The 13,144-nt window shown below is 40.3% G+C and overlaps 1 protein-coding gene and 1 pseudogene across 18 annotated transcripts in view; both read right to left on the bottom strand.

The window, feature by feature from the left end:
• BNC2 (basonuclin zinc finger protein 2) overlaps positions 1-13,144 on the bottom strand; it is a 455,057-nt gene that overhangs the window by 346,890 nt on the left and 95,023 nt on the right. The window lies entirely within an intron of this gene.
• LOC129136007 (U6 snRNA-associated Sm-like protein LSm1) lies at positions 3,899-13,082 on the bottom strand (annotated as a pseudogene).

The raw sequence follows: 13,144 nt of genomic DNA, 5'->3' as shown, positions 1-13,144 counted from the left end.
ACTGTAATAAAATAACAGAATGATAACAATAATGAAGAGGCCTTGCATCTAGTGCCTTATACCTTACTTAAAGTGCTTTAATGACTTTAATGGATTGAAGCATCCCTATGAGATCAAAGGCAGATAGATACTATCATTTCCAGTGTACATAATAGAAAATCAAGGAAGAAAGGTTAAGTGACTTGACCAAGACTCACTTATCAATACAGTGATGTTCTGATCACAGTTAAGGGGCTGCTAGTCCCTGTGCTGCTTAGATGGTCACTCAGCTCAACCTGCAGTTGAACCCAAAACGACTCTCTAGCTGACAGGTTATGGTGACAAGGGCTTTAGAAAAAAGATCCATTTAAACCTTGTTAGCAAAGGGCTCCAGAGAATGTCAGAAGATAAATTTATTTTTATAGAGAGTAATTCCGTTCCCCTCCATTTGTGTGGTCCATACCCCCACAAAATAGTACAATGCAAAATCACCTTCAGGGTCAGGCATGGTGGCTCACGCGTATATTCCCAGCATTTTTGGAGGCCAAGACAGGAGTATCGCCTGAGCCCAGGAGTTCACGACCAGCCTGGGAAACATGACAAAACCCCATCTCTACAAAAAATCAAAAACTTAGCCGGCCATAGTGACATGCACCTGTGGTCCCAGCTACATGGGAAGCTGAGGCAGAAGGATCACTTGAGCCCAGGAGGTTGAGGCTGCAGTGAGCTGTGTTCACACCACTGCACTCCAGCCTAAGTGACAGAGCGAGACCCCGTCTCAAAAAAACAAAAAAAAACCATCATCACCTTCAGATGATAGTGATTTTATATGAAGTTAGAAAACAAATAAAACATACAGCATGAAGGGGTCAAGAGGGAGAACCTATCATTCAGGTCTTCTCCAGGCTAGTGGTGAGTGGCAGAAAACTACATAGCATGTTACTTTCCAATGATAAAATCTAACCTTCCTACATCCCATTCATTCTGCTAAAAATGAACACAACACACCCAGCAAAAGAATGCTCAAGTACCATGTCACAAAGGGTGGCAACATCATCTTTAACCAACAGCTAGTGTTTGAAAACTACAGAGCTATATATGCACTGGTGTCCACCAGGCCCTCCTGGGGAACACTAATCACTCCCTACTGGAAGACTATAGCAAGTGGGGGGAAAAACTAATCCTAACACAAAGTCCCTTAATGTCCCTTTACTACTTATTTATTTGAGTTACCAAGTATGTGACGAGAATTAAAGTAAGAGCTGGGATTGGTTCCTAATAAAAGTTAACCTTGCTCTCTCTTTCCCACCCACACAAAAGTAATTCTGTTTAGGAACTTTAATTTTTTTGGCCCCAACCCACCCTTGGGGTGTGTAGCTCACTCACTGCCAGTAATTGCTTCCATACAATTCTGTGTTTTAAAACATGTTTGCATACTTATGATGATACATGACATTTATATTACATTTGAAACTCCAAACAGGCATAAAGATTGTATTTTCTGCATTAAGAAACAGAGTCTACGCACGGCATACCAAAGTAGCCACTAGAAAAAAAGTGACCTCAATTTCATTTTTATTTTCAAATCTGTCAAATTGTTGGCCTCCTGAACTTTAAAAAAATTAATTGGAAACACAAACTCATTCATCTGGTAAGTAACCCAACCTAAAAATCTGTGACAAGAGACCATGAGTATATATCCTGTCATGTACCCAAATTAATATTACCCAAGTCAATATGCCATAAATTGTATTGGTTAATAATCATTTTACTTAAGGCAATTTCATTGGCCCTTTTACAAGACTCACCTTAAATGTAACAAAAATAGAAAACATATAATAATTATAGCTCACATTTCCTTTCTTGAAACTACTAATATAACATTTTAACCCATGTACTAGCTCATTAATGTGGAATTATACAAATTGACATAACTTTACTTATTTGTCTGGTTTTTTTTTAATAAGAAGCAATTATCTTTCTACTTTAAAAATCAAATTTTAAGATTTGGTAGCTAAATTTGATAAACTGAATTTGTTCTTCACAATAAGCTTATGGTCAATGAAAGAACTCAAAATTATCCCAAAAATAAATGAGAGGGAGGGAAAGAAGGAGGGAAGGAGGGAGGAGGGATGGGGAAGAAGGGAAGGAAGAAAAAAGAAGGAGAGCGAGAGCATCTTCTGTAAGGATACGAAACCCGCTGTGGCATATACTCTGATTTTTTGGAAGGTTATATCTTCCATCTTGGCTCTTGGTTTAGGAAGAAGTAACAACTCTTTAGAGTCAGACAAGGGATGAAGCAGCTAAGGACTGACGTTTGTACTATCCACACTCTATCGTACACAAATATTTAGTATTCTAGACCCATTTGAGGGATTTTTGTCTCTAATATGGTAAACATACACAAAGAGACAGTCTTATTAGGTAAAAACTAAAGCAATTAGAGGATGTTTTCTGGGGTCACAATGTAATTTTATGAATTGAAAATGTAATCGGATTTTATTCTGGCTAAGACTCCTAAAACGCAATAATAATTTGCTTAAAATATACACATAAGATTTTAGATCTATTTTGGAGAAGCAAAAATCCACCCCTGAAATGAAGGGATAAAAGCTAAATTTTGCTTTCTAAACAGATGGAAACAATATTACTCAATAGTATTAAATCTGTTATTATTAACATTTTAGTCAAAACTAGTGCCTTTTAAATAGAAATATTTGACTTTAGAAAAGCTGAAATAATTTGACTTTAGAAAAGCTGAAATATGTTAGGTAATGAAATGCACAGAGTCACAGAATCACCACCTGGTCCCCTCCAAAGCTAAATTTTAAAACCAACCCCAAACTCTTTTGGTAAAAGTAACAGGTTTTTTTCCATGGGCTATAATCAGTCATGAATGATGCCTTAATTAAAGCTGGGCAATGAAACTGTGTATTAAGCTTAGTATGTCAAGTCAAAAAACTTACTTCTTAGCACAACAGGACATACTCATAATTTCTTTCTTTTTTTTTTTCTGAGACGGAGTCTAGCTCTGTCGCCCAGGCTGGAGTGCAGTGGCGCGATCTCGGCTCACTGCAAGCTCTGCCTCCCGGGTTCATGCCATTCTCCTGCCTCAGCCTCCGGAGTAACTGGGACTACAGGCGCTCGCCACCAAGCCTGGCTAATTTTTTTTGTATTTTTAGTAGAGACAGGATTTCACCACGTTAGCCAGGATGGTCTCGATCTCCTGACCTCGTGATCCGCCCGCCTTGGCCTCCCAAAGTGCTGGGATTACAGGCGTGAGCCACCGCGCCCGGCACTCATAATTTCTTAGTGTATCCTGTTAGGTCTACATATTAGCAGAGATGTAAACAATATCACTTTTCAACCTTAACTGTGCATTTCTTCACTTTTAGTGCTTTCTGTCTCAACTTTAATGTGCTTTTAATGTAGTTTTTCCTGTGTGATATATCATACTTATCTCTGTAACCATCCATCACTATTTCCTTTAATTGAGGTTAATTTCTTTCAACTTGGGGAAGGTGGGAAGGATGAGGGGAATCCTCATTCTGCAGCTCTGAACACGAAGAGCATTCGCAGCTGCTGATTTTTTAATCATGAGGACTGATTTTCAGGATGCTTAAATGCCTCAAATCTGCCCCACTGCCCTCCAATCTGGACCTAAATCAACAATCTACTGGGATGGGAACCCAGTTCCCACCCAGAACCACTTAATGAAAAATTTCTATCTAACTAAAATCCCTCCAGCTGCAATCTAAGTCCTTTTGTTTATTTTCACTCAAATGGCTAACAGCTGGTACTACCTTCCATGCAAAATAATTTCATGTGTTTGAAAACAGTGGTTAACTCATACCTTGGTCTTTACTTCTCCAGACCACAAAAATTAGTTCATTTCTCAAATCTTTTAAACATCTTCTACTTTTACCTCTGGGCTACAGGTCCTGTTGGAGTTTGGAATCATCAAATGGCCAGAAATAAGTGAAATGAATTAAATGGTTTGGGAAGGTTACTTTGCTTTTCCTGAAGAGTCTAGTGTAGGGGCTTCAGAGTGGGCTCTCACAAAAAGCTGGCTGGAGGCTGCCCTCCCCACACAGAAAAACAACTCCCCCACCCAGTTTTATGGAGTAAAGATGAACCAAAGAGAGGAAACAGGGACTTAATAAGTGTAAATACAGAGCCTAACAATTTTTAAAGTCACCATTAAGAAGAGACTGGACAAAGGGTTTTGACATGCCAATCACTATCTGGCTACCTTACATGGCATAGTCTACCTAAGCATCTCTGAACATTATATACTTCATTCCCAAAGGAGAATCTAGGAAGATCGTAAGAGTGAGGGAGAGGGATGAAATCTACAGCCAACGTCAGCCCAGAAAGCCAGATGGTAGACTCTCTCCATATTATAGACCAGAAGCAACCAGTCAATTAAATCTAAAGTATTCATCAAGTGCCCAACACTCAGTAGGCATGCAATGAGTATTAAACTGAAATATTGGCAGGCTGGGGAAAACCTTCTCAGTTTGGGCAGTCCTCAGTAATGGGATAAAACTGGCTGGGGGTCAGTGCTCAGAGAGACACAAGGAAACAATTACATACAATGTGATAGGCCCCTAAGGGCGGTACATGCTAAGGGATATGGGAGAGAAAACTCAAATCAGGCTAGTAAATTAGGCCAGGGAGGATTTTTTTTTGTAGAGCTGAGCCTTTCCGGAGATCAATGCTGAGGACAGAAATGGCTTCAGAGTAGAGTCAGCCTGTATACAGAGTTGAGGGAGATTAGAGGCCAAATGAGGCACTGGGGAAAAAGTATGAGAGGGTTGTATGCTCTGCCAAGAGGTTCATATATTATCTATAGACAGTGTAAAGCCAAAATTTGCTGTGTTTTATTTCAAATTTTTATTATTGAAGTTTTCAAACATGTATTATACAAATGTAAACAGTATAATAGCCCCTCTGTGAGTCTCACTACCTAACTTCAACAATTATCAGCACATGGTCAGTCTTGTTTCACCTCTCCCAAAATCCCCTTTACCTCTCTCCTCCACTGGATAATTTTAAAGAAAATCCAAAACATGACATTATTTCACTAGTGAATACTTCAGTAGCTATCAAAGACTTTTAAGATCCGACATGCTCAAATCTATCAGGGCAAGAAGTGAAGAGGCAGGTTATGCAATTTTTTTTTTTTTTTTTTTTTAGATGAAGTTTTGTTCTTTCACCCAGGCTGGAGTGAAGTGGCACAATCTTGGCTCACTGCAACCTCCACCTCCTGGGTTCAAGCGATTCTTCTGCCTCAGTCTCTCAAGTAGCTGGGATTATAGGCACCCACCACCACGACTGGCTAATTTTTGTATTTTTAGTAAAGTTGGGGTTTCACCATGTTGGCTAGGCTGGTCTTAAACTCCTGACCTCACGTGATCCACCCACCTCAGCGTCCCAAAGTGCTGGGATTACAGGCGTGAACCACCATGACAGGCCAGTTTATGCAATTCAGACACAGAAGTCAGTAAGAGCCACCAAGTAGTGGCAGTGAAGGTAGGGAAGTTATGAGAGATGCCAAGGAATCTTTCCTTAAATCAATCTTCCTATTCAGAAGATGGTGAGAAAACGGGAGTGTTACAAGAAACTGAGGCAAACGGGGTTTGGATAATGGCAACAGAGACATTTAACAAGAATTGGAAATAAGGAAAAAATGCAGAGTTGGGGAGATGTGTTTAGTTTGGGATATGTTCAATTTGATAGACCAAATGCACATGTAAATAGAATAAATGAAAATGCTAGGCAAAGAGATGAAAGAGAAAGAGCTGATCCAGAGAAGAGAATGAGGGGGGGTGGAATCCAACCTAACTCAGTAAGTATTTGAAAGCAGACAAGCAGCTGGGATAGGTACCAGAGAGACAGAGAAGTGGTCCCTACCCTCAAGGAACTTTTAGTCTAATTGGAGAAACAGAAAAACTGCCTACATAAACAAATGCAAAATTAGGATAAGTGCTTAAAAAGAAAATTTATCAAAAGCGATATATGACTTGAAATAATGGAGACTAGACTAAGATCTTATTAAATCAAGGGTTGAATTTAAACAGGGTTCAGAAATGAGAGAAAGACAGAAAGCAGAGCAGGAAACCTTAAGAAACAGACAAATGGCGCAGACAGTGGCAGGAGAATAGAAGAGGGGAAGAAGAAGCTGAGAAGTAGGTAGGGGGCAGAACTTCCAGGTTTCTGACTTCCAGAGACCTGAAATGGGGAACAATGGAAGAGGATTAGGTAAAAAGATCCATCAGTAGGCAACATAAAAGAAAGCAACGGGTCTTCTGTAAGAATTACAAATAGGACCCTGGAAAAGCATAGTGCCTGCTGAGGCTGCAGCTTAAACTTGAAGTCAAAGTTCCTGGGCCTTAACAACTATATATGATTCAGACATAGAGCACAAAACTAAGTGCGCTTTTTGTTTAAGTGTCTTGCCATGCCTACAGGTCTGCAGGCTTCATGAGCAGGGACCACGTCTGTTCGTGTCACTGCTGTACTGGAAGTTCTAGCACAGTGCCTAGCATAAAATAGGTGTCTAATAAATAACAGAGACATTATCTCATTTACTCCTCACAACAACAGGTTAAAGAAGAAGGATCATACTTTCCCATTTTACTGACAGGGAAAATGCCACTCAGTCAGTGAAAAGACTAACAGTGTCACCTGGTTAATAAGTGATGGGGGTCACGTGACAGGACCCCAAATCAGGGACGGAATCATTGTACAGGCATGAGAGCCAACGGAAAGGAGAGCTCAGGGAGGCCATGCAGCTTAAAGGATGTGATGTCAAAGGCCATGGACCTGGGCTTGGATCTAAAAATCCCAGTGCTGCCTGCCCCTTACTAGTCACACAGCTTCCTCATCTACAAAATGAGGTAAGTAGTCTCCAAGTCGCCAACTTAATGTAAAGAGCAAATGATGATGGATGTAAAGCATCTAGCAGAATGCCTGGCACACAATAAGCACTGGATAACAGCAAGCTCTGCCACCACTTACAAGATTCATGTGGGTGGAGCTTGTCATTGAAGCTTGCGAACGTGAGAAAACCCTGATGCTGTGAAGTATAGACCAGCCTGTGGCATTTTCAGGCTCTAAGTGGGTGCTCCAGGAGAAGTGGAGCCCTCCGGAATTACAGAGAAATTTCCCAGGCCTTGGGAAATGTACACAAACCCTATGGGGAGGAGAAGCTGTATACCTAACCTACAGCCTACGGTTTTGCTCAATGAATTACTTGACCCAAAATGAATGTAAGGCCCAGCAGTCACCGCCAGAAACAAGGAGGTCTTTTCTTCCTAAAGCAGTTCAACAGCAGAGGAAACTAACATAGTCCCATGGCTCAATGCTAACCTGGAAGGTATGGGCCAAATCTCAGAATGCGAGGCACTGAACACCCAGAGATACAGGAGAGTTGACAGTGGATGCTCATCCACTGCCACCCTAAGATCAGGGCCAACCCTGTGTAGTCACAGATATGGGCTGATTGTGCTCTTTCTATTCAGGTAAAACAGAGATGGTGGTTATGAAAAACCTCTCCCCAAAGCTCATTCACCTTAGAAAAATAGTAAGATACTTCTTAAATAATTCACTGACAATCAGAAGGTAAATTACTGACATCGACATCTCTAAATTAACTTGGTCTGTGGCTTAAGAACTCAATTGACAGGCTTCTGAAGCCAGAAAGGAACCAAAATGACTCATATGAATACTGGAGCAACTACTTCCAAATCAGGAGTTTACCCACAATGACCATGGTAACCAATCACCCAGGGGCTGTTTCACCTGAGAAGTTCTACATCTAACAGCACACCCCTATTTTTCAAAAACCCTACCCTCAAGTCATTCAAGAATTTTTTTTTTTTCCAGCATGGGCAGCATGGTAAAACCCCACCTCTACAAAAAATACAAAAATTAGCCAGGCATGGTAGTGCACGCCTGTAGAGCCAGCTACTCAGGGGCTGAGGTGGGAGAATCGCTTGAACCCCAGGAGGTGAAGGCTGCAGTGAGCCAAGATAGCGAGATCATGCCACTGCACTCCAGCCTCAGCGACAAAGCAAGACCCTGTCACAAAAAGAAAAGAAAAGGGCTGGGCTCGGTGGCTCACGCCTATAATCCCAGCAGTTTGGGAGTCCGAGGCAGGTGGATTACTTGAGGCCAGGCGTTCATGACCAGCCTGGCCAACATGGCGAAACCCCTCTCTACTAAAAATACAAAATTAGCTGAGCATGGTGCCGCATGCCTGTAATCCCAGCTACTCAGGAGGCTAAGGCACAAGAATCGCTTGAACCCAGGAGACAGAGGTTGCAGCGAGCCAAGATCACACCACTGCTCTCCAGCCTGGGTGACAGAGCGAGACTCTGTCCCCCAAAAACAGAATTCTTAGCAAGGATACCTAATATGGAGTGGAATGTGCTATATCTGTCCTCAGGACAAGAGGTGGCACTGAGTCTAACAGACGTGAAAAAAGGTATCAATTTGCTGAGACTGATAGGCTTACAACCCTCTATACTTAAAACAAGGTTTTTAACACAAGCTACTTCAGAAATAATAAATCTTTCAACAGATTGTGTAGGACAGTGTGTTCCCAGGTATGTGAGATCAAAACTCGGCTCTTACTGTCTGCAATCCCAGAAGTTCATTAAATACTGCTATATGGCACCCAAGGTTTGGTTTTAAGATATGTGTTCATTTTCATCCAAGAGGCAGCTACAAGTATAGGCAGAGTATGTGTCACAGTTGGCTTGCCTAGCATATCCTGCATGAATAGTCAGCAAAAAAGATAAGACGTTTACAGATTTTAAAAGCCCACCAACAGCAATACATGAACTATAATGACAGGACAAAGCCTCACTCCAAAGGACATTCAACTTGATAAAGGTGTCACTATTCACAGTTACACTCTTACCATTTATATTTTTTCTCATAAAAGAATGTATTTAACACTTTCTTCAATTTTCCCTAGAAAGGCATCTTTTGCTAAATGACAGATAAACTCCGCCAAGAAATTCAAGACTGATTTTATTACCCTCACAACCCTAATCCTCTATAAAGAGGCAACATTTCCAACATTGAAATATTTTAGCAAGCACAGTTTTAAGTTAAAGTAGTATCTTTACAGTTCATGGTGGGGGGAGGATGGCAGGGACTATAAATGGAAAAAGAATTTTTAAATCCCTGTTGCATTATCTACCAGATGTAAGTGAATAATAACTAATATGTCTGCAGCCTCAGCCTTAATCTTAAAACAAATGATAGTATTCAAATATAATATTTTACACATGCAGACTGATAACAGGTTTTTCCTTTATTTCTTGAAGAGTCTGTGAAAGACACAATACAAAGTACAATGTATTTAATGAAAGGTTTCCAGGCTGATTTCCCTACAGGTTATTTTCTTTCTTTTCTCTGGAACCCACACACGGGGTATACTGCAGGGACCAGGGGTGTATATAAAAATAAACTGTGAGCCAGTATCAGAGTTGATACCCTTCTCCTACAGGGGCAAGTGAATTATTAGATCTGTGTCATGAGTGTTTTTTTTTAATATGCCATTGTTCCCACTTGAGCACATTAAATTTTCCATATCCACTTTTAAACCAATATAACCATTTTTTTCCTTGTTCATAATGTTCATGCTGTACATTAACAGGCAGAAAATCCAATAGCTTAAGTCATCATATAGTAGTTATATGTAAAGCTTAGTAGATGAAAACCTTTTGCATTTTCCCCCTCTTTGAACTGATACTATATGAAGTTGGCTAAAACCTAGGGAAAAAAACCTCACACCTCATGGGAAACTGTACTAATTTTTTTTTGTCTTTTATGATTGATCACAAATCCATTTTGAACATTACACATTTTTTTAAAGTTTATTATAACTGGTTCAACGTCTTCAAGCCCAACAAATTGAAGGTGCTGGAAGCTTTTGGTCTGGAGGATGTGTTTGCCAATTATTTTTGCACTAGTGCACATAAACAGGGAAGACTGGATCTTAGGTAGGAGTTATACATTCCCGTACAAAATAATTGTATATTCTATGAAGACTGATTCTTTTTCTGGAGAAATATACAACAACACAAGGGAAATCTTGTACTAGCAGCCTAACTGAAGTGGCAAGATACAATATTAGAAAAACAGAGCTACTTTCATTACTGTGATGCTGTGTGTCAGAATGTCTCTCCTTAATGAACCTGTTTGCAATAAGACTCCGGGTGCAAAGAGGCTATTTAGAGAGACTACTGTGTCTATAGCGAGTCCTTCAAATATTTTCCCACTATTAGACATGCCACATTGACCAATTCTGTCCTGATTGCTGTTCTTTTTACTATCAAGGGACACTCTTGCCCAGACAGACGGATGGATCAGACACTGCAGTTCATAAAATGTTTGCACTGTACACACACATGCACTATGGTACAAGCTACTGAACTCCAGATCATACAGTGAGTTGAATGTGGCAGTGTCATATGAAGGCTTATGACTTTGCAATATCAATGAAAGGATTTAGGTTAAACTTTGCTCATCCTGCCTGCCTGTCACTCTCAACAAAAAGCCTTTTTTCCCCTCTCTCTTTCAGTGTATGTCCATTCCCACTGCTTACATGGAACACTTCAGGCAAATCTTTTCAGCGTCACAAGTTTTTCTCGTTCTGTTGAGATTTTTCTCCTAATTGCTGACAAGAAAAGAGGACTACACGTCATGCAATCAGAAAAAAAAAAAAAGGGTGAGGGACAGTGCAATAATAATAATTTTAAAATGGTCCAAAAGACTTCCTAAAAAGATGTGAAATTCCAACTCACATTGACAGCCGCTGAGATAAAGGGGCTTGTCGCTACAGTAAATGAAGCATCAGCAACCTTTTTACCAAGTCTTAACATGAGAGCCCAAGGTGCTTGGAGGAAACTTTCCATTCATCTTACACTGTGTATGGTCTTATCAGCTGCTGGGTGTTGCTGTAGCCTCACCTTTCATACACCTACATGCCAAATGACCTCTACAAAAGCCTTTTTCCCTTTGCGCATTTTCTAACAGTATGTCCTTTCTATTCGAATACAAATAATGTGCTTGCCAACAAGTTGCAGATGGTATTATCCCACGCCCCAAATCTCAGCTGTCAAATAGAAAAAGCTTCAAGCCCAAAGGTCCAAATTGACAGTATGTTGTTTTGTTTTGTTTTGTTTTGTTTTTAAAGACACAGTCTCACTCTATTGCCCAGGCTGGAGTACAGCGTCACAATCTCAGATCACTGCAACCTTTGTCTCCCAGGCTCAAGGGAGTCTCATGCCTTATCCTCCCAAGTAGGTGAGATTACAGGTACCCGCCACCACACCCAGCTAATTTTTTTATTTTTAGTAGAGACAGGGTTTCACCATATTGGCCAGGCTGGTCTCGAACGCCTGACCTCAAGTGATCGGCCCCACCTCAGCCTCCCAAAGTGCTGGGATTACAGTTGTGAGCCACCGTGTCCAGCCTAAATTGCCAGTATACTAATAAGTACAACTACTATTCATTACATCTGATAAGGAACCAGAACTGCACATCGAACTGAATCTGGATCTGATGAACCAAATGCATCCAATGACAGTTTCGATTCCATTTAAAAATTTCTGTAACCACCTCCTTTTTTCTGGGCTCAACCTTACATTCTATCAGGCCTGACATACAGACCATAGCTTGTGCTGTAGCTCAGGCTTCGAAAGACATTTAGAATATCTATGATTTCAATGTTTATTTCCTCATCCAACTTTTAAATCTCCATTGTGATAAAACTTACAAATAAGGCTTTTATTAAATTACTCTGAACATTTACTAAAAACACACAAGCATTTCTTAATCAAGATATTTGCAATATTGTAAGCCTGTTTAAACATACTGAATATCCGACTACAGATTTAGGAGTTAAAGGGTCCAGAGAGATCTGGTAGCAGTCGCCATTTTTCTACAAAAAAAACTAAGGCTACAAAATATTTAAGGAAACCTGTTTTGGGCTGAACAACCCAGGACCCTGAGTGCTTTAAGCCTCTGGATGCCTTATCTGCTGGCCTATCCCACAAAAGACTGTATATCTGTTATCCAGTGACCCTCTTGTATTTTGCCAATGAAGCGTTTTTAATTTGTTTTTGCTTTTACTAAAATATGCTCAGTTATATCTCTCATGTACAACAGTAAAGAGAAAAAATACATGTAATTACAAGGAATACAGATAATCCAAACATTATTTCTAGGTTCCTTTAGAACAGTTGTTTTCAAAGTAGTGTCTCACAAGTAGCAGCAACAGCATCATCCAGGAACTTGTCAGGAATGCAAATTATCAGGCCCTGACCACTACAGAATCAAAAGACCTGGGGGTAGGGGCCCAGCAATCTGTGATTACACAAGACAAGCAAGTGATACTGATGCATGCTCAAGTTTAATCGCTTTTTGAGATTCATGGCATCTTTTGAGATTTATATTTTATTTATAAGTAAATGAAGAATGTCCCCTATAAACTCTAACTTGGGATAAAAAGAGCAATATACAGAAGTAGCTGCTGGCTCCACAGTGAAGGAGTCCATATCACTGTTTCTTTAAACACTGATTTCGTTATTAAAAAAAAAAAAACTCCCATGATTTCTTCATGTTGTATGTGTGTTAGAATTAAAACTAAAAATGATTTTTCAGAAAGACTACAGTCTCTGGTCAAATGTGTGAGGTGACCAGGGTATCAGTTTCATTCAGTGACAGCCCTTACTCTTCAAGAGCAATACCTTCTGAGCAGAGGACTTAATACTCATCAAGAGTATCTGCTCAAGGAATGGAAAGACCTTGATCCCAGTGGGCCTGAACTTTCAGTTCCTCTGCTTCCAGCCTGGTCTGCTGGTCCACGCTTTGGTCTTCTAGGATTTCTTCAATGGATACTTGCTGGAGGGGTGTGTCACTCTCATTTTCCAAGTCCAAATTGATCAATACTTCTTAAGTCTATTAAGTGTCCTTCCATCTTGAAGCAGGACCAAGTATTTTTTGTCAATGTCCTCAATGAGGCTGGTGGTGCTGGGCCTCCACAAACTGGAGTCCTTGCAACACGAAGGCTGCAGAGGAGCTCAGCAATCAGTTCATTTTGAACTGAAATAATCCTGCAATGTACAACGGCGGTGGGCCACTG

This window comes from Pan troglodytes, chromosome 11 (genome assembly GCF_028858775.2).
Source record: "Pan troglodytes isolate AG18354 chromosome 11, NHGRI_mPanTro3-v2.0_pri, whole genome shotgun sequence".
In the NCBI taxonomy this organism is placed as follows: Eukaryota; Metazoa; Chordata; class Mammalia; order Primates; family Hominidae; genus Pan; species Pan troglodytes.
This window is presented reverse-complemented; position numbering and strand designations above follow the sequence as displayed.